This window comes from Falco cherrug, chromosome 2 (assembly GCF_023634085.1).
Source record: "Falco cherrug isolate bFalChe1 chromosome 2, bFalChe1.pri, whole genome shotgun sequence".
In the NCBI taxonomy this organism is placed as follows: domain Eukaryota; kingdom Metazoa; phylum Chordata; class Aves; order Falconiformes; family Falconidae; genus Falco; species Falco cherrug.
Genome location: NC_073698.1, coordinates 100,365,586 through 100,384,702, shown reverse-complemented (window position 1 = coordinate 100,384,702; position 19,117 = coordinate 100,365,586).

Genomic DNA, 19,117 nt, shown 5'->3' with positions numbered 1-19,117 from the left:
AAAAAGGTTACAGAGTATCTATATATGGTTTAGAGCAAATAATATTTAACAATGTATTTGGCTTTAGGGAGAAATGTGAACATTTCATAAACTTTAAAAGTGTGGTGCATTTTAAAGGTGCAAATAAAGACATCAAAACTTAGGGTAAAAATTCTCCTTCACAATCATACTGCATCTCAGCTATGTTACTTTATTCTCTTTTCAGGCCTGATATTTCCAGTGTGAGATACGTAAGGCATAGTGGAAAGCTGCAGTTGAGACCCATCATGAAGCTCTGAGGAGAAAGCTTTGCCTGGAATCTCCTTTATTCTCCTTTTAAATGACTAGTAAACTCACTTCTTTTGAAATAGGCACTGTTTCAAATGCATTCACCATGAAAATGAAGCTACCTTATATAACTGTTGGCTTAGCCTCTACTGTGTTGAAAACAAAATAGTCCATCTTTTCTTGGCAGGATTAATGACCATCTAGGCACAGACCCAAACCTGCACTTTCCTAGCGTTGTTTTTTTTCCTGTTTTCAGTTTTCAACAGTGTTAATTCAGTAGCTATAATCTTTGTAATTACTTACAGATGAGCACAAAAAGAATATATGTAATAAAAGTAATAACGACAACAACAACAATCATGTCGGAAAAATCAGAGCAGCATTAGGATTTCTGTTAAGGAAAGACAAAAGTAACAGAGAATCTGTAGACCTGCCCATGAAAGAAAGGCAAATTTCAGTGTTTAGCTAATCAGCTCCAGAGAAGTGCACAGAAACTGAAAGATACCGATTCAGGTGTTAATGAGGGCCTCAGACCTATAGGAAAAAAATGTAATTAGACCACTATTAGTTTGGGGCCACTTTTATAGATTCACATAAAGTCAGAACAGATCATTAAATTGCTTGATATGACTTCCTGTGAGGGCTTCATGTACTGCCTGCTTGCTCTTCTTTTGAGGACAGCAATGTGTAATTGACTACAGCTGATCTTCCAGAACAGCATCAAACTGTAACCTCAGGTCTTGGAGAATCTGCCAAGTCACTTAGAAATAATCTAGACAACGTCCTACCAAAGGATATGATAGGATAAACTAGGTTGGTGAAGTGACCCTTACTCCATCTGTGGCTTGTTCTGTTCACACTGGGGACCTCCCAGGGTATTACAGTCCTGGTTTTGCTCCATTTAGAGATTCCCACCTGTTGTGCTCTTATCTTATTCTGAATGAGAGCTCTTCTAAGGGGCTTTTAATTAAGAAAGTGAGATTTCAACAGGAAAACAAGCAGCTAAGTGCTAGAGAAAGGAGCTTGTAAGGGATGAAGAGGGATCTAATACTGTTACCTTCTAACAGTGCCTATTCTGTACCAGAATATTTAGGAGGACAAAACTGAGAAAAAAGCTTTAAGGCCCTGCAGGGATCTGAAAGGCATCCTCAGACACAAAAATTGGAAACCTTGGCATCCTTGGCAAGATGCAAAGATTTTAGCCCACCCCTTCCAACTGAACTTTTGCCAGTTGTACAGAGAGTAATTACTAAACACACCAGCTTTACCCAACAGCTGATGCTTTCTGCAGAAATCCCTTTGCTTATGTAAAAAAAAACCAAAAAAACAAAAACCAACAACAAAACCAAAAAACAAACACAGGAAAAGGGACCTGGACAAGCTCAAGAAGTGAGCCCACATGAACCTCATGAGGTTCAACAAGGCCAAGTGCAAGGTCCTACACCTGGGCTGGAGCAACTCCTGGTATCAATGAAGGCTAGGAGATTAAGGGATTGAGAGCAGCCCTGAGGAGAACTTGGGGGTAGTGGTGGATGAAAAGCTGGATATGATCCAGCAATGTGTGCTCACAGCCCAGAAGGCCAACTTTTTCCTGGGCTGCATCAAAAGAAGTGTGGCCAGCAGGTCGAGGGAGGTGATTCTCCTCCTCTACTCCACTCGGAGTGCTGCACCCAGCTCTGGGGTCCTCAGAATAGGAAAGACATGGACCTGTTGGACTGAGTCCAGATGAGGGCCATGAAGATGACCAGAGGGATGGAGCACCTCTCCTGTGAAGACAGGCTGAGAAAGTTGCAGTGGTTCAGTCTGGAGAACAGAAGGTTCTGGGGAGACTTTATTGTGGCCTTTCAACACTTAAAGTACTTAAAAGGAGGCTTATAAGGAAGATAAGGACAGACTTCTTACAAGGGCCTGTTGCAATAGGACAAAGGGCAATAGTTTTAAAATAAAAGGGTAAGTTTAGACCAGATGTAAGGAAGAAATTTTTTACAATGAGTGTAGTGAAACACTGGAACAGGTTGCCCAGAGAGGTGGTAGATGCCTCATCCCTGGAAACATTCAAGGTCAGGCTGGACAGGGCTCTAAGCAACCTGATCTAGTTGAAGATGTCCCTGCTAATTGCTGAGGGGATTGGACCAAATGACCTTTAAAGGTCCCTTCCAACCAAAACGATTCTATGATTCTAAGTCTAGAAAACCAACTAACTGGTAAATCAACTTAAGTACCTCAACTCACTCAAAAACTGAACATGCATTACAATATTCATGTATTGAATATTTTAAAAGAATATGTAAGATTTCAGATATTCAGAGCAAAATGTCATGAAATATGTTTTTTAACTGAATAGAAATATTACTGTTTATGCACCATGTCAAGTCACTTAGCTTTGAATAATAAATACTCTCAACAACATTACAGAAGATAGAAAGAATTATTGTAAGATATTTGGTGAATAATTACAAATAATTAATAATGAATCTGAAAATGAAGCAAACTGTTGGTGCACATTCCATCAACAGAAAGAACTAAGTACATCTAACACATTTTCAACGCATTCTTTACCCTCTAATTGCCATGAGGTATGTGTGGAGAACTGAGTAGAAATATCTACATATGGCATGCAAATGACAATGTATAAGCTGTTAACTTCAGTACCATCTGTCATAAAACCAAACTACTGGCAGCAGTCGTAAATGCAATGCTTAATATCTAGAACCAGGCAGAAACAGAATTCACATGATAACATAAAAATGGGTAAATAATTCAAATATTTATTAAGGAAAAAAGAAAATACTTAAGAAGAACAGCAAAGTAATAGATCACATTGAACAGATCAGATCTGAGGCATGGTGCTGTACACAGAAGATGTACAGCATGCTCAAAATGTACCCGATGACAACATGGAAACCAGAGAATTCAGTAAGCTTTTAAATGTGTATGAATCAGAAAATGATAAAGAAATCACTGCTGTATTATGCGCCATCCCTCTGCTAAACCAGTGCTGTTATGTTCTTTATATTACCTAAAGGATTTTGTTGATGAACATGTTCTGCACATAAAAATAAATTAAATTTCAGATTGTTTATTTTTTTCTGAAAATTCTATTGAAATTGTAAAATTTATTTATTTATTTATTTATTTTCGCAAATAGGACTACAGCTTCCCTGAATCACAAAATGATAGCAGTGGGAGACATTAACATCTCAAAAGTGCATGTCACATTTCAGAAAGATGTAGTCTTCATACTTCATGTCTTTTTTTTTCAAGACACCACCGTGGTTCTATTCTGGTACCTAAAGAAGGCCTACAGGAAAGCTGCAGATTGACTTTTCACAAGGGCATGCAGTGACAGGACAAGGCGTACTGACTTTAACTTGAAAGAGGGTAGACTTAGATTAGATATAAGGAAGACATCCTTCACTATGAGGGTGGTGAACAGGTTGCCCAGAGAAGCTGTGGATGCCCCATCCCTGGAAATGTTCAAGTCCAGGCTGGATGGGGCTTTGAGCAACCTGGTCTAGTGGAAGGTGTCCCTGCCCATGGCAGTCGGGTTGGGACTAGGTGGTCCCTTCCAACCCAAACCATTCAGTGATTCTATGATTCATGTAAAAGTTTCCCTCCACCTTAGTCCAATACATTGGATTTACTAACTTTGTTGCAACTCCCTCTCTACAATGGCTTGGATAGATTTCATATATTAAAGAAGAGCATATGGAAGAGTCTGTCAGAGATTAAGTCATTTCAATGGGTAGATGTCATGATTTAACCCCAGCCAGCAACCAAGTACCACACAGCCACTTGCTCACTTCCCCTCATCCAGAGGGGTGAGGAAGAGAATTGTAAAGAAATGTAAAACTCAAGGGTTGAGATAAGAACAATTTAACAGGCAAAGCAAAAGCTGGGCATACAAGCAAAGCCAAACAAGGAATTCCTTCACCACTTCCCATGGGCAGGCAGGTGTTCGGCCATCCCCAGGGAAGCAGGGCTGCATCACGCGTAACGGTTACTCGGGAAGACAAATGCCATAATGTCATATGTGCCCACCTTCCCTCTTCTTCCCTCAGTTTATATACTCAGCATGACATCATACAGTATGGAATAGCCCTTTGGCTAGTTCAGGTCACCTGTCCTGGCTGTGTCCCCTCCCAGTTTCCCGTGCCCCTCCAGCTCCCTCGCTGGCAGGGCCCAAGGAACCAAAGTCCTTGATTTAGTATAAACATCACCCAGCAACAACTAAAACGTCAGTGTGCTGTCAACATTGTTCTCACACCAAATCCCAAAGCACAGCACTGCACCGTCTATTAAGAAGAAAACTCACTCTATCCCAGCTGAAACCAGGACAACCTACTTCTCTTGCTGCTTGCTGCTCTGTTATCATGTTTTGAAATGATTGTATACCTGAAATAAAAGATCATAGGAGAAAATGTGTCTAACACCTTGTGAAAAGAAAAGAAAATAGAAAGATCTGAGGCAGCTTTTCTTTATCACCCAAACACAGCTCTGTACAAAGACAGAAGAAGACACTGAGGCACCCATCAAAGCATTTCTTCTGTCCTACAGTCTGAACATCTGGAGCAGCTGCCTTTGTTAATTCTCAGTGCTGACACAGTTTGTTAAAAACTCTACTCAAGATTCTCATGCTTGTCTTGCAATACTTGACATCATTAGGCCTGTAAATTTTAGAACTTCATAAACCGTGACTATATGGCTAGGGTAGGCAAGCATTTATAACTTATTTGATTAATAGATTTTGTTTGCTTCTTATTTCTTATGTTTTGTAAGTTTTCTTACTGTAATATATCCATTTTATGTTTAGTCATCAGTATTCCACATTCTGCTGAAATTAAACAAATTTGACTTGTTAACGTCTTGTACTAAATGATTGATTTTATTCAGAATGCTGAAGCCTAAAACAAGACTACAGGCACTTTAGTTCAAGTTTTTCTTCTGATCAAAGTACAAATGGCTCTAAGCATTTTAGCACCCATACTCAAATTAAAACTTTCCAGAATCCAGAAAATAAGTTGCTACAATGTGACAAAACTTGAAGCCTAAGTCTTTACATATGCTTTGTTTAGGGGGATTTTTCTGGGAGATTGAAAATTGATGTTGGAATGGATGAAGCAAAACCAGGAAATGAATGTGAATAACCAAGCTTTTTGCAGACTTATTTAGTGCACCCAGTTTCTACTACAGCAGTTGTATTTCAAAATTATATCAGCCTTATTTAATAATTCAAGCATAACAGACGGAAGCATCCACTCTCAGTAGGTGGTTCCAACCTGCACCACATCAGGAGCAGTGCCTGCAGTAATGGAAGTTCAGGAGCATTCAGTGTTCAACAGCCCTTGTTGACTAGCTCTTAGCAGGAATGGAGTTCCTCAGATTGCCCTAATCACACCTCAAGTGCCGTTCATGGAACCAAAATACTTATCTCATTTTCAGGTACAATTCCAGGACCAAGCAGCTAAAATGTCAGTCATGAAGCTGCTTAATTCTTAGGACCTACCTATGTTTTTCATTGGGGTTTGCCTTTCTCTGCTACAAGACAGAAAAATTAGGTTTCCCTCATTAGACTAAACTTTGAGAAGATGCTTGCTGTACTGAAAAATCACAGTGGTAAGTAATGGCATTTGCAATTATATTATAGTGTACACAAGGTGGGTGAGATCTATGTCTTCCACTGATTTTGAACGTCATTAGTTCATCAGTGGGAAATCTCTTTGACAGTATTAGTCACTTTCATTTAGGAACAAGTACATCCTCCAAGTTCTGTCTAGTGTGAAAAGCTTTGCTTAAGAGAAGGTGAGAAGCCAGTTTTATTGTTACTTTTATACAGCTCTTGCCTACAGCACAGAGCTACAGGCAAGAGTATAACAGGAACTATGGAGCACTCACATATAATTGTATTAAAAAATAGATCACATAGATGCTTGTATCAGAATTAGTTTATGTTCCATTTGAATAATGCTTTATTTTTATGTACCTATGCCACCTATTTAGTTTTAGTCTTGACAAAAATGCTGCTTTTGTAAGTTACTTTAACAAAAAGACCATGCATGAATGAACTTCAAATTAAAGGCAAAGAAACTAAAAAGAAAAAACAAACAAACCAACCAAAAGCGAAGTGGTGTATTAGCTGATTAATTAAGAAGTTTTAGCACATGACCAAACTGGAAAGCTCTCATGAAATAACTATAATGTCGTTCTGTCTCTTGCTGGATATAAACCCAAAGTGGATTATACATTCGAATGACAGATCCTGATGAGGACTTGACTTCTTCAGCAGAAATACATTACTTCATTTTCACTGTAAATCAGTGTCTTTTTGTTCTCTTTCTATTTATTCTTTTCAAGTTCAGAAGCATCAAATCATCTATCTGAGCAGTTTCCAACATGAATCCCAGAGCTAAGGAATGATTTATACCAGAACCTCATGTATCAGCAGTGCTGCACTTTTTCTCCAGAATTTTGTCATATCCTGTTTTGCATATCTTGAGTATAAATGTATTTTCCACAGGGGCAGGATATGGTCTGTTTTGATCCCCATCTGAAAAACACTCAAAAGCCAAATGAAGAAAAACAGACTCCAGTTTCTTTCTCCACAGAGTTTGATAATTGTAATACACAGAAGTGATATGAAGAGGTAGGGATGGTTCTGAACTGGAGCAGTACCATCTCTCTCTATTTGGAAAAAAATGGATCTGAGCTTTATAATGAACATATATTTCTACTTAAAAGCATGATTTGAAAATGCTTGTTTGCATGTTATAGCTAGATGGAGAGTTTTCTTTTGCTGCTTTGGAAAAAATTGTTTATAACATGTCTGTCCCTCATGAAAAAAAAAGTGCTTCACTGATTATTATTTTCCAGTACCTCCCTTCACCCATAGGATGGACTATCTCTCCAATTTTAAATTTAGATTCCTTATCTCAGCAGTTCCGACACAAGTGGCAAATTGCAGACTGTGCAGAGCCAAGCTGCCCATTCCCGGATCCACACAGGGTTTGCCTGCACAGCCCCCATGTTCTGTGTCCCTGGGCGCCTAGAGCAGGGCTCCTGGGGAACACGTTTTTTTTCCTGCTGAATTAGACATTTGTACCAAGGAGCCAGGGGAACACAGGAGAGTGCACACGAAGATCACCTCCTGACACGTGGTTGTCAGCATGTAGTCGGAGTCTAGACTGCCAGGGGTCCATGGAGCACAGTGGCTCACTGTACTAGCAGGGGTTAGGTTGCTGCTTACTGCTGCTTGCTCTTCCTAAACCAAGATGAAGTGGAACAGTCTGAGTGAGGCCACTGCTCTGAATCTGAGCTAGGTCCACCAGAACTAAGCTCAGCAATTTCTGTACTGTCCTCACACTACAGTGAAGTCTGGTTTTACGTTGACTGGCAGAGGCTCAGCAAAACTCAGTAGATTTGTTTCAGTTCTGCACTGCCTTGGTTATACTGCTGTTGGGATTCAGTGGCAATGTAGCTGCATGAAAAAACCCACACTTTATGACCCATATGATCAGTCTTGATTGACTTTGGCTAGCCATCATGGACATAAGGCATAGGTTGTCGGGAACTAAAATACATTGCCTACAGACAGTGGACAGCAGATGTAGTCAGACTCCATGAGCTTTCATTCACTTCAGATGGATGCCTAAAACCCAGTTAGATTTCAGAACACTTCTGTGAATCAGGGCACAAATACTTTTCTCTCTCTATCTTCCTATTCTGGCCACTTGTTCAGGAGTGGCGATGTCCCAGGATGCAGAACAGGAGAGACTGTAGTGCATTTCAGGTACAGACATAGATCAAGATTCAGTTCTGAGTTCTTCCATAGTATAAGGGTATATAAAGATCTCAAACTTCCTATTTGTTCTCAAAAAATTAGGGTGAAAAAATTGCAAAACTTTTTTTTTTTTTTTTTTTTTTTTTTTAAATTACAGCATAATGATATGCAGCCTTTAGAAACGATTGGAAAGGGAGAAAAATGGAATTTGAGACATTTGTGAAATTATGTTTGTTTTCTTATCTGTGTCAGCTGTCCACAACCAAACTTTTACTGGCACAATAACCTGTTGTGAATGTTTCTTCTGCACGCTTTCATAACACACTATGCAAGTTGCATGTCAGTTCTCAGTGTCCTACTTTTAAGTTTGAGATCCTCCTCTTAGACAGTTCAGCTGCCAGGATTAAATAAACTCTGTCAGTCCTGGCCTGTAACTGAAGTTTTCTTTCTTCTAAATGTGGCTGGTTTATAGCATCTTCTCCTAGATTATTCAGTGTAGTTCCACCAAAGATATATTTTTTTTCTTTCAATGAAAAGCTGCACCTCTGTTGTTTTGTTTTTCAGCACTGAGTGGGAGATGAGGGAATAACGAAGGAAGAATGAAAATTTTTTTTCATTGCTCCATGTCTTCAGCAAAGTACGGCAACACCTATTTTTTAATGGTTCACAGGCAGTATTATTTGATTATATAAGGTTTTGAGGAATTGAGACATGAGTCAACACACGGTAACCAAGTCAACATTGAAACACAGTGCCTTCAAACCACCAAAGAGTGTGGCTGCTTTGACACAGATTTATGTCATAACAGCACATACCAGGCCACAGCTCAGCTGGCTACACAGATTTCTGAGTGAAGAGTTTTGGGAAATGGTCTTAGAAAAATAATCTAAGACACTAAATACCAAGATTATCTCATAACTTGATGCAAATCCTGAAGAAGTGAATGGCAAAATTATTACACTGGATCTCAGTTACCAATGAATAAGTACATAATTAAAATCAGGCAAAATATGAATGTATATGAAAAGTAACCATCTTTTTTGCTTTTCTTGTTTTACCCTCCAGAAAGCAATTTAATCAAACTAAATTTTTTAATCCTTGATACTTCTGTGAAATACTCGATATTTTCTTTATTAACCCATAACTCTATCTGTGATATTGAATACTCCCAAAAGATGTTATTAGTCTTAGTTTCAATAATGCAGGCATCATTTTAGTGATCACAAACGGTGTTTTTTGAACCTGAACCCTATCATTCTATGAATCCTCAGAAGTTACCACGTGTTTTTGCTCTTTAATGAGTATTTCACAGGATAAAAAGTATTAACATCGAATCTAATCCAACATGTCTTGTCATTAATGGAAAAATATTCCTTGAAAGTATATTTGAACTGAAGTGAAGATAATTTCTTCACTACTTACACAGGCTTAAATTATATTGAAAAAGTAAGTAGAAGGTAACAGGAAAGAAAAAAAAAAAAAAAAGAAACAAAAGAAACACCACCCAGGCCTTTGGCTATGCTTCTCAGCAATGCTAATTAAGATAAAGCCCTGAGCAATACCATGTGATATCTGTGATGCCCTTATTACAGTGGAAAATAGAATGCTTGTATGGCTAGTTGGGGGGTGGGAGAGTGGTTTAGAGGCCAGCTTGCTGTTTGGCAGAGAGCTGTTAAGAAAGCATTAACTGCACATGAATAGTAAATAAAAAACAAACTCACTCTAATGAAAAAAATACTAGGCACAGATAGCTCAGTGCCTTTTGACTTCAGCTGAATGCTTATTTTTGGTCACTGTGATTAACAATCTGCCTTCTTTATTTTTAATTGGAAAATATGTATCAAACCATCTTGTATTTTTTGCTTTGTCCTTACTTACACATTCTTATCTTTCTCTTACATTGTTTATATATTTTGCTACATAATAGCACTTCAAGTCTAGGACAGACGTTACTTGATGTATATTACATACTTCACAGGATAAACAAAACCCAAGCACTCAGTGTGCACAGATCAGGCCTCAGCTGCAAGTAAGCTGGTTTATAACAAGATTTGCTACAAGTTCAGTTGAGACAGTGTTAAAATTAAAATCAGCTCTAACGATTTTCAGGCTGAAGCCGATGAACACCACATGAATGTACCAGTATTGAATCAATCTGGTACATGGGCCAGTCTGGGTCTGGTCAAATCCAAAGCGATATATATATACCAGGCACCAATCTCAAAAGCATAAGGTTGTGATAAACCTAATTTTTTTGATATCTCTTCAGAACAAACATGATTGTTGACCTGTAGCCTTCTCAAGGAGCCTGGTCATTTCGAAGTCTGCAAATGTGGATGAGATTGGTGAAAGTCAAATAGCTCGTGAGGTCTGAGCATCAATGACCTTAGAGACCTGTGAAATATGCCTGGCCTGGGAACCTTGCAGATATGCCATCTTCTTAGAAATCTGCAAAACAGTTGGCAGATCCTGACTGAGATATTGCATTTACTTTTCTGCAGGACTCTGGATACCAAGATTGTCTCAGAAACTGAATGATGCTGCTGTTACCAAAAGCTGTGTGGGGAAAAGATAGAAGTCTGACTGCTGATCACTTGTCAACATTCTTTGGGCATATGACAAATCTACTTTAGCAAGAGCAAAGCCTCGGTTTCTGTGTAGCTTTCACTGATCTAATAAAAGCCAACTGGGCAAGCTTAGCCTGTGGAGCTGTGTGAGGCCTTTCCCATACGGTTTCTGATGCTTCTGAGATAGCTGTGGGCTGTGATGCCAGAATAAAATTTGGGAGGACCCTATTCCATGTCTTTGTAAGGCCGATGTACATATCCCATTTCCAATGTATAATGCAGAAAATCATCTGGTAGCCCTGTAACTGATATTAGCAGTCACTTTCAAGCTGCAGATGAGTTGATTAAACCCTTCAGACTCCTATTTCATTGGGTTAAGACTGCCAAAAAGAAAAAAATAAATTCCTATACACAAAAACTTACAGGCTGATGATGAGCCACACTGAGCAGGAGTGATTTTCTAGTTTTATGATAGGCTGTGGAATACATTCCTGTTTGAGGAAAAGCAATAATATGCATAAAACAGCATCTGGAAGGGAGAGATGAATGGAAATGACCTCCAAGTCAGCTTTGAAGAAACTGCGGATGGAGAAGTCATCTCTCATTTCTACAAAGGCAAGCAAGCAAAATGCATGCAGTCCTTACATGATCTCATTCTCTCCCATGTTAAAGCTTTTACACTGTTACTGTAGACCGGAACGTTATGAAATTGAACACTATTTCACACACATTTGTCCACGAGGTAGTGACTACTCCTCAGCAGACTGCAAGACACTGCTATGGCCAGCCTGTGGCTGAATGGCCTGAGAGGCTTCATTAACAAAGGTTAATAATGGTCCAGAAGGATGAACCCTACATCCCCAAACAGCTCCCTTGGGGCATAACTAGGGTGTGTAACTATGGCAGGCTTAATTCAACTCTCCTGATGCCCCACTGTCTTCTTTGATCATAAGGATACTAGTGATGAAAATCAGTCTTAATTCATACATAAAATTAGTATTAATGTCACCAACTCAAAAAAATAGTAATTTGGTTAAGTACTTGAATTTGCACCACTAATTATGTTTAACAAGAAAGACCAGAAGTTTTCAGAGGTAAATTACAGCAAACAGATTTTTACTCATTATGCAGTCTTTTCATTTCAGTTGTTTGATTCCAGCTTCCAAAGAAAGAGGGTTGTTTTCCTTCAGTTGGTTTTGTAGATTTTTCTCTCCAATCAGCTTTTCCCCTGTTCAACTGAAATAAAGGTGATAATTTTAAAGTTACTTATATTTTCTGGCAAAAGAGCTATTGTAATTAATTGTAGTAAACCTCTGCAATGCCACAACTCTTCAACAAATACTTCTATATGCCTTCAAGTCCTGTAGGTCCAACATAGTATTTAATACATTTTTTTTAGTTCTAGGACACATCTAGTGACCAGGTTACAAACTCTTTCCTCAGGTATCCTCTGAAAATGACTGTCTTTGCAGTCTGTGTATTACCCTGGAAAAGAAACACAGCAATTACAGAATAGCTTAATTCAGCATTTCAAGGCCTTTTCTATCACAGTACTATAATCATAAAGCTGCTTAACCGAGTAAAGTTGCCCAAGTGGATGAATATTTTCCATTTCAGGCTCTAGTATAAACCACAAATGCACACACATTTTACAAGCCCTTGCTCCCACAAGAAAAAAACTTATTTTTCAATGGCAGCTGAGTGAAAGCTATAATAATAAAGATGAGTAAATTGTATGATACTCATTAACATTTCACACATGGTTACCACTTGAATTCACTGGTAGACAATGAATATCCAGTGAAATTGGGTGTTAATGCTACCATAGAGTAGATAATTGAACACTGGGTTTGTTGGCCAGTGTTGTGGTCTTGATGTGAAATGGTAGCCAAGATTGATAAAATGACAACATAGTGCCAAACTAACATCAGTAAACAGTACATTTGACTACTTTACACAGTTTGTAATTTATCTTGTGATTGTTTTCCAAGTTGTTAAGCTAATCTGAATATGAAGTAACAGTAAAATCCAAGAATACTCCATATATTCCCACTGGAGAAGTATTTGCAAATATGACCCACTGTGCAACAATAAAGTAGATTTTGGTCATGTGACCTGTGGCATTGCACAAAATCTGATCATGCCACTGATCCTCCCATATGCTTATGCAGGGATTTATATGACAGAGCTCTGAAATCTTTGAGCAAACTGTATTTTCTCATAATCACAGAGCCTTTCAGGGCGTAAATAATTTTTGTCCTATTTTCACTCTTTATTCACAGCTTCTGCTAAATTTCATACAAATTAACCTTTCTTTTTAACATCTTTTCCCTAACTGTGTCCAGAGAGCCCACAATATCTCTTCTTACAAAACCCCCAAACATTTAAAAAATACACATAAAGCTAAACTGCCTTTCATTTCTATTAGTAGAGTGTCTTGGATGTGTTTCTGTTGTTAAACAGCCAAATAAACAATAGAAGCATTTTTAGACGGAGCAGCATTAATAATTGCACTGATTGCCCTGTGGTGGCTCAACACGTCATTATTAAAGGTCAAGTTCCAGACTATGTATACACATAAATCCTATATATATGAACTACAACTGCTTCAAAGCCTTACATGTTTTCATGCATAATTCAAAAAATTATAACCTTCATCTCTGTGACTGTGTGAACTATACTGGCTTCATGCATTGAGCAATGGAAACATCTCTGAGGAACTTTCTCTGCTTCAGCCTGCCTGCTCCTCCTCCAGCAAGACATGGCAAGTAACAGCCTGCCAACTGTTTCCAAGTTAATTGCTTTTTATTAGTCTAGTAGAACAGCTCACAGATTTTCTTGTATTTGTTTTGACTCATTTGGGTACTTTAGAAGGGAAATCACCAGGATAGTACATTGGAACTGAACAAATATTTCCTGCTTTCAAGAATAAGCAGCCTAACTTCACCTACACAGAGGCAAAACCTTTCACAAGATAAAAACTGAGGTATATTGATATTAACTGGAAAGGTAGCTCACAGAATGAAATATGATAATTTCCATAGCATCATTAACAGTCTTGGTGGACCCAGAAATTTACAGGCCTGTTAGCTTAGTTGACACTTCAGACTGATTTTATACTGTGTAATATTGAAATTATCCTTAGCTTAGAGAAACATAAGGTGCTCAGTAATTCTACCCTTTAGCTTATGTTCCAGTTAGATTGAGGTGTCTGTCTGCTGAACATGAAGGATGTGCCAAAATAAACAGTATGGTTTATTTATGTAAATGGCCAATATGTCATTTAGCATCTTGAAAGAAAGCAAGTTTACTCAAGGCTTCAAGTAGGAGCAACATTTTATAATGGGACCAGTCTTCTCAACCTCACCTCTTGGGTGATTCATGCTCTGTATCCAAGCACCTCAGTTCATCCATCTCCTGCCTGTGGAATTGTTAAGGGTTATGTATACCCTGTAACTTCCTTCATAACTGAAAATCGTGTAATTACAAATAGCAATTTGCATAAGCTCCTGGGGAGCTGCCCACTCCTGCCAATCTCCCAAAACACTTGTAAGTTTATTTCACTTTGTGTGGCCTCTCTCAAGTCTCCAGATACCAGCACAACCATGGTGGATTAGATCGAAGCTCCATCTTGTACTGTATGACATTTCCAACTGGGATAAATGCTAAATGCTTCAATAAGATTGAACACACATTGCTGTGACATTTACTATGCAATTCTTGTCCTTCTGGCTTGCAGTTACCTTTTCTCTGGGTGGTAGGCACAACTAGACATCTCTGACTATCATTTGCACCTTCCTCTGAATGCTGTTGCAGCATACTTATGAATTGTTTTCCACTTCTGCTGCTCCTGAATTTAAATGTTGACAAACAGTTGCATTTCTCATCTCCTTCTGTACTGATTTCCAAATTCCATCATTGTTTTGACAGCTGCTAACAAGAGTTCCTTATTCATGTTCTTCATTTAATATAGGATGCCATTGGGCTCTGCAGTGCTTTGTCCCTCGCTTGCCTATGTCACAGGTACAAGGTTGTTTAACCTTCTTTTTGTATGGAGATGTCTATAGATTACCACAGATGGCAGAGGGAGCCTAGGCATCTAGCTTAGAATATATAATTAAGTTTTTTGACTACTGAAGAAAGATGAGCTGAATGCCAGTCAGGGTTTCTATGCAGGTTGTTTTCTGTGGTGTTTTGCACTGTCACACGCCACTCTTCTCTTTTGTGTTTCCCTGCTTCTGCTTCTCTTGCGCTGACTTGTGAATTTCTCTAATTATTTTTCTCACTCTTCTTACAGCATTCTCCAAATTCTGGACATTATTTAAGCCTGCATGTTCCCATCTCATGTCTTTGTTTTTGTGACTTCTTGCTGTTTGATCTGAGTATTTCTACTTTATAGAACCTGTTTTCCAGCTGCCTTTCCCACCACTCAATTTGCCTGGTGAAATCTTGCTTTCCTTCTTGTACTTTCAGTCTTCCTTAAGTGATTTCTGCAGATTAATGCAGAATGACATAACCTTTGCATGTGCTGAAGACTGCATCTTCCAGAAGTCCTATCTGTAGTTTTGGATCTGTAATTCTGTTTACTATCTACTCTGTGATAATCTTGCAAAGTGCCACAGTTAACATGGTTCTCATTAATTTAGGGTCAGACAGGAATTTCTCAGAGAACTCTCCCTGATTCTGCAATTTCAAATAAAGTCTGGCCTTCTAGAGATTTCATTTTTTTTACTGGGCATATAATATATCTTAAGCCTTCTCACTTCTAGATTTCACAATTCTTTCATTTGCTATCTTTCTAGTTTGGTGTTTTACTATTAGTAAATATCAATAACTCTAAGTCCAAAAAATTAGAAGGATATATAATGGGTAATGGTTTGTTTCTGGTTCTAGTCCTCTCTAATATTTCTTTGGATACCTAGCTGATAGAAAAGAAAGGCTTGTAAAAATTACAGACTATTCAAAGAGATAGTAGGATGACTAACCAGAAGACAGGATTAGGAATTGATTTTGACAGAGTGGAGAAATAGTTTGAAAAAATGGGGCACAGTAAGAACAAATACAAGATTTTACAATCACGAAGGAATAATGAACAGCAGGAACACACTGTAAAACAAGCTGTTAGCAGTTCTTTGTGAAAAAATCTTGACATACATGTGGAGCTAACATGAGTCAACTGTATTATGCTGTTGTAGGAGAGGCACACAACATATTGAGATATATAAAGAAAAATAAGAAATGTTCAGTAGTTTTTCAGTTGATTCAGCGTTGATACAGCCATATCTAGAATAATGTGTCCAGTGTTAGACACAACAATCGAGGAAGACAAAAAAGACTGATCTCAGAGTTAGAAAGTCTGATTTAGAGCAAAAAGATTGAAAATGGGCTTGTTTTGACTAAAGAATAGAAAACTGAGAGAGGACATCATAATAGTCCCCAAGGAAAGAAAACCTGTTTCACATTACTCTGTAAAGAAGCAAAGAAAATCTGTGTTCTGGGCTCATGGATAAAAGTAAGGTGACAAGAATTTCAGCTACAAGGAGATTCAGGTTGGCTTCTAGAAAGAAACTCCTAGAAAGAGAGTTAAAAAGAATAAAATGTGTGAGAAGGTTATATTGTTCCAATTACTCGATATCTTTACAAGCAGGTTAGACAAATAGATGTACAGATATTCTGAGGGATAAGAGGGAAAAATTAAGATTCACCATACAACCTCTGCAAATCTTGTCTAAACATATTTTTCTATAATGCTGGGATAATAGTCAAGATCAAACAGTCATTTTATTGTGGCTCCCTTTCACCTCATTAAATCTAACTGTTCATGTGCATGTTTTAGTACTTGCCGGGGTCTCCTTCCAAGGCTCGGTAGCAATGCTGGAGAGCTTCAGTTCTCAATAGCCCTTCTTGCCTTAGAGTCACCCTCTCACAGATCAGGCTGCCCACCTGTTTTCTGGATACATTAGTCATAAGGGTTTAGCCATTCCTACCAATCTGACACTGGCTTCTAGGTGGCTTGTCACCATTTTGAACTGACAATTCAGAATTAAATGGTGAGGATTTGTAATGGATAAGATTCACAGTAGCAGCTCCACAAAACAAAAGTGGACAGGGTAGTACTAACACCTCTTGAGAAATTCTGTGCAGAAGACAGGTCTCAAATCACATCCTTTTCCAGTGTTTGAATGTGACTCAGGGACTTGGGGAGGGTATTCTGTCTAATTAGGACTTAGAAACTTTGAGTGTATACAACTATAAAGCATTTTTGAAAGACCAGTGATCTCTTTTCTAAGATACTGATGCTAAAGCAATAGGAATTGGTGCTGTACACCCTTAAACACAGTCCCCTGATGAAAGCACTTGTTTAGAAAGTGGTGGGTCAGGACTCATTCCCCTCCTCAGCTAAAGAAGTGACAAATTCACATTTTGCTTCTTCTAGGAAAGAAGATCTAGCCAATGGGGCGCAGAAAATGGAAAAAAAAAATATTCCAAAGTCTATTCAATGTAAAAATGTGTAAATGGTTCTAGGGACAGAGACAGAACACAGCCAGGAGCAGGATAGAGAAAAAAAGCAAATAGAAATAGCACTGGAGTCAGGACCAGGTCCCAAGGCTTCCTTTTCTTCACTGTCTGCTTGAACTGCCAGACACTGTACAGAAGGTCAAGGGTGGCTTTGCCAGACTCCCTGATCCCAATATGGAGCAGAGGGAAAGCAGGCATCTGGGTGCTCGGGATGGGACAGTGCTGAGTAACTACAGAAGCAGAAATACAGCTACAAGGGAATTTTTAGGCCAAAGAGGAAAATGCTTAATGGTTTCAGGTGACTTTTGTGCTAGGTGGCTGTGGCATGTTTTCCTTGCATTACTGTCGGCCTTTGGTGCTTAAAATTTAATTAGCTGAGACCTAAAACAAAGTCCTCTTAAGAATTTGAATTCCCACATAAAGGCACAATCATGTTACATCTTGATTTACAATCTTCATTTGTTCTTGTCAAATCCATGGGGTTGAAAATCTGCAATGAAAACAATGTTTTACTTAGTTATGCAACTGACCTGGCATTGGACTTCCGTTTGTCCCTCCGTATGTAAAACTGCAATAATGATCCTTTTCCAAAAGAAAAATTGAAGGTATGAGGACTTTGCATTATTGTTATTATGAGAACAATTACAGAGGCCAAATAATAAATTAGTAGAAAGGAAGCTGCATCGATTTGGAAGATTTCACCCATAAAGACATTTTCACATCAAATGAAGTAAAACAGGTAGCTCGTGTACCCAAAGCGTAGCCTGAAAACAGGAGGGCATGCGATGTTCCTTTGTTTTCTGTACCACTTTATTTTCTCAATGCTCTTTCTGCATGGTGACTTGCAGTATCCCAGAACTTTTGAAAGATGCAGTCAACAAGGTTATATCAGAAACTGAAAACAGCAACAACCCCTAAAATTTTAAATGTGAAAAAGGCTTATGACATTTATTGAAGCATTCCTCCTGTTATGATAAGTAGGTTTATATCTGTTACGCATACAAAGGGGATGTTGCCCTATATGTTGCCACAAATCTGTTACAAGTAAAAAAAGAATAGCTAATTCTGGATATGCAATGTTCTGCAAAATGCTTTTTGCCATCCCAGGCACATTTACTCCCAGCTTTCAATTCTATTAGTGGAAATTTTAACAGCTATAGGCTTTTTTTTTTCCTCTGCCTGTTTATCCCACACCCACAATTAGATGCTTTCCAGTTGTGGAAAGTCGTCAAATATACTGGAAATAGCTCAGGTTCTGGCAAACAAGAAGTAGTCCTTAGAGACTGAATTTTCATGCACAGTGTGTATAGCCCAATACTTTTGTTCATTGTCTGTGTAAAGAAGCTTGACAATGGCAGAATTGTTTTATGAAGCATATACCACATGTTAAGTTCATAACCGTGGAGGTGTCAGAACTAGGGCAACAAGTCTAGGATTACTGAAGAGCTTGCCAATCATACACACATACCATGTTTTATATACATAGATCAAATGGGGAAACTCAGGGTCTAATTCTTTCCCCCATGCACTGCCTGCATTTTCCTGCTTCGATGTTGTTTAAGGCAGAACATGGTCCTGTTTGCATAATCTGCAATCATGTATGTATTGTCCTTGAGTCATGCGCACACCTCCTGCATAATACTAGTAACCAGTGCTGTTAAATACATTAATAGAAAATGTTACCATAATCCAAGGAAAACAAACATTGATTAGGTACAACATGCACTGTGTGAAATTTATTAGTGTAAAATCATCTCCAGACCAAAAATTGTTGGGAACACCTTTTTATTTCATCTTTATTTAATCTCTGACCAGTTCAGATCAACCACACACCAAACTTACTTAACTGTGGAGGACAGCTTCACATCACTCTGTTGTATTAAAATTAACCTGGTATAAATGGTCTGGTATAAAAGTTTGTAACCCTTCAGCACTGATGAATGTACATAGCTTGACATAATTCACCTTGTTTGCCACCTAAAATGCA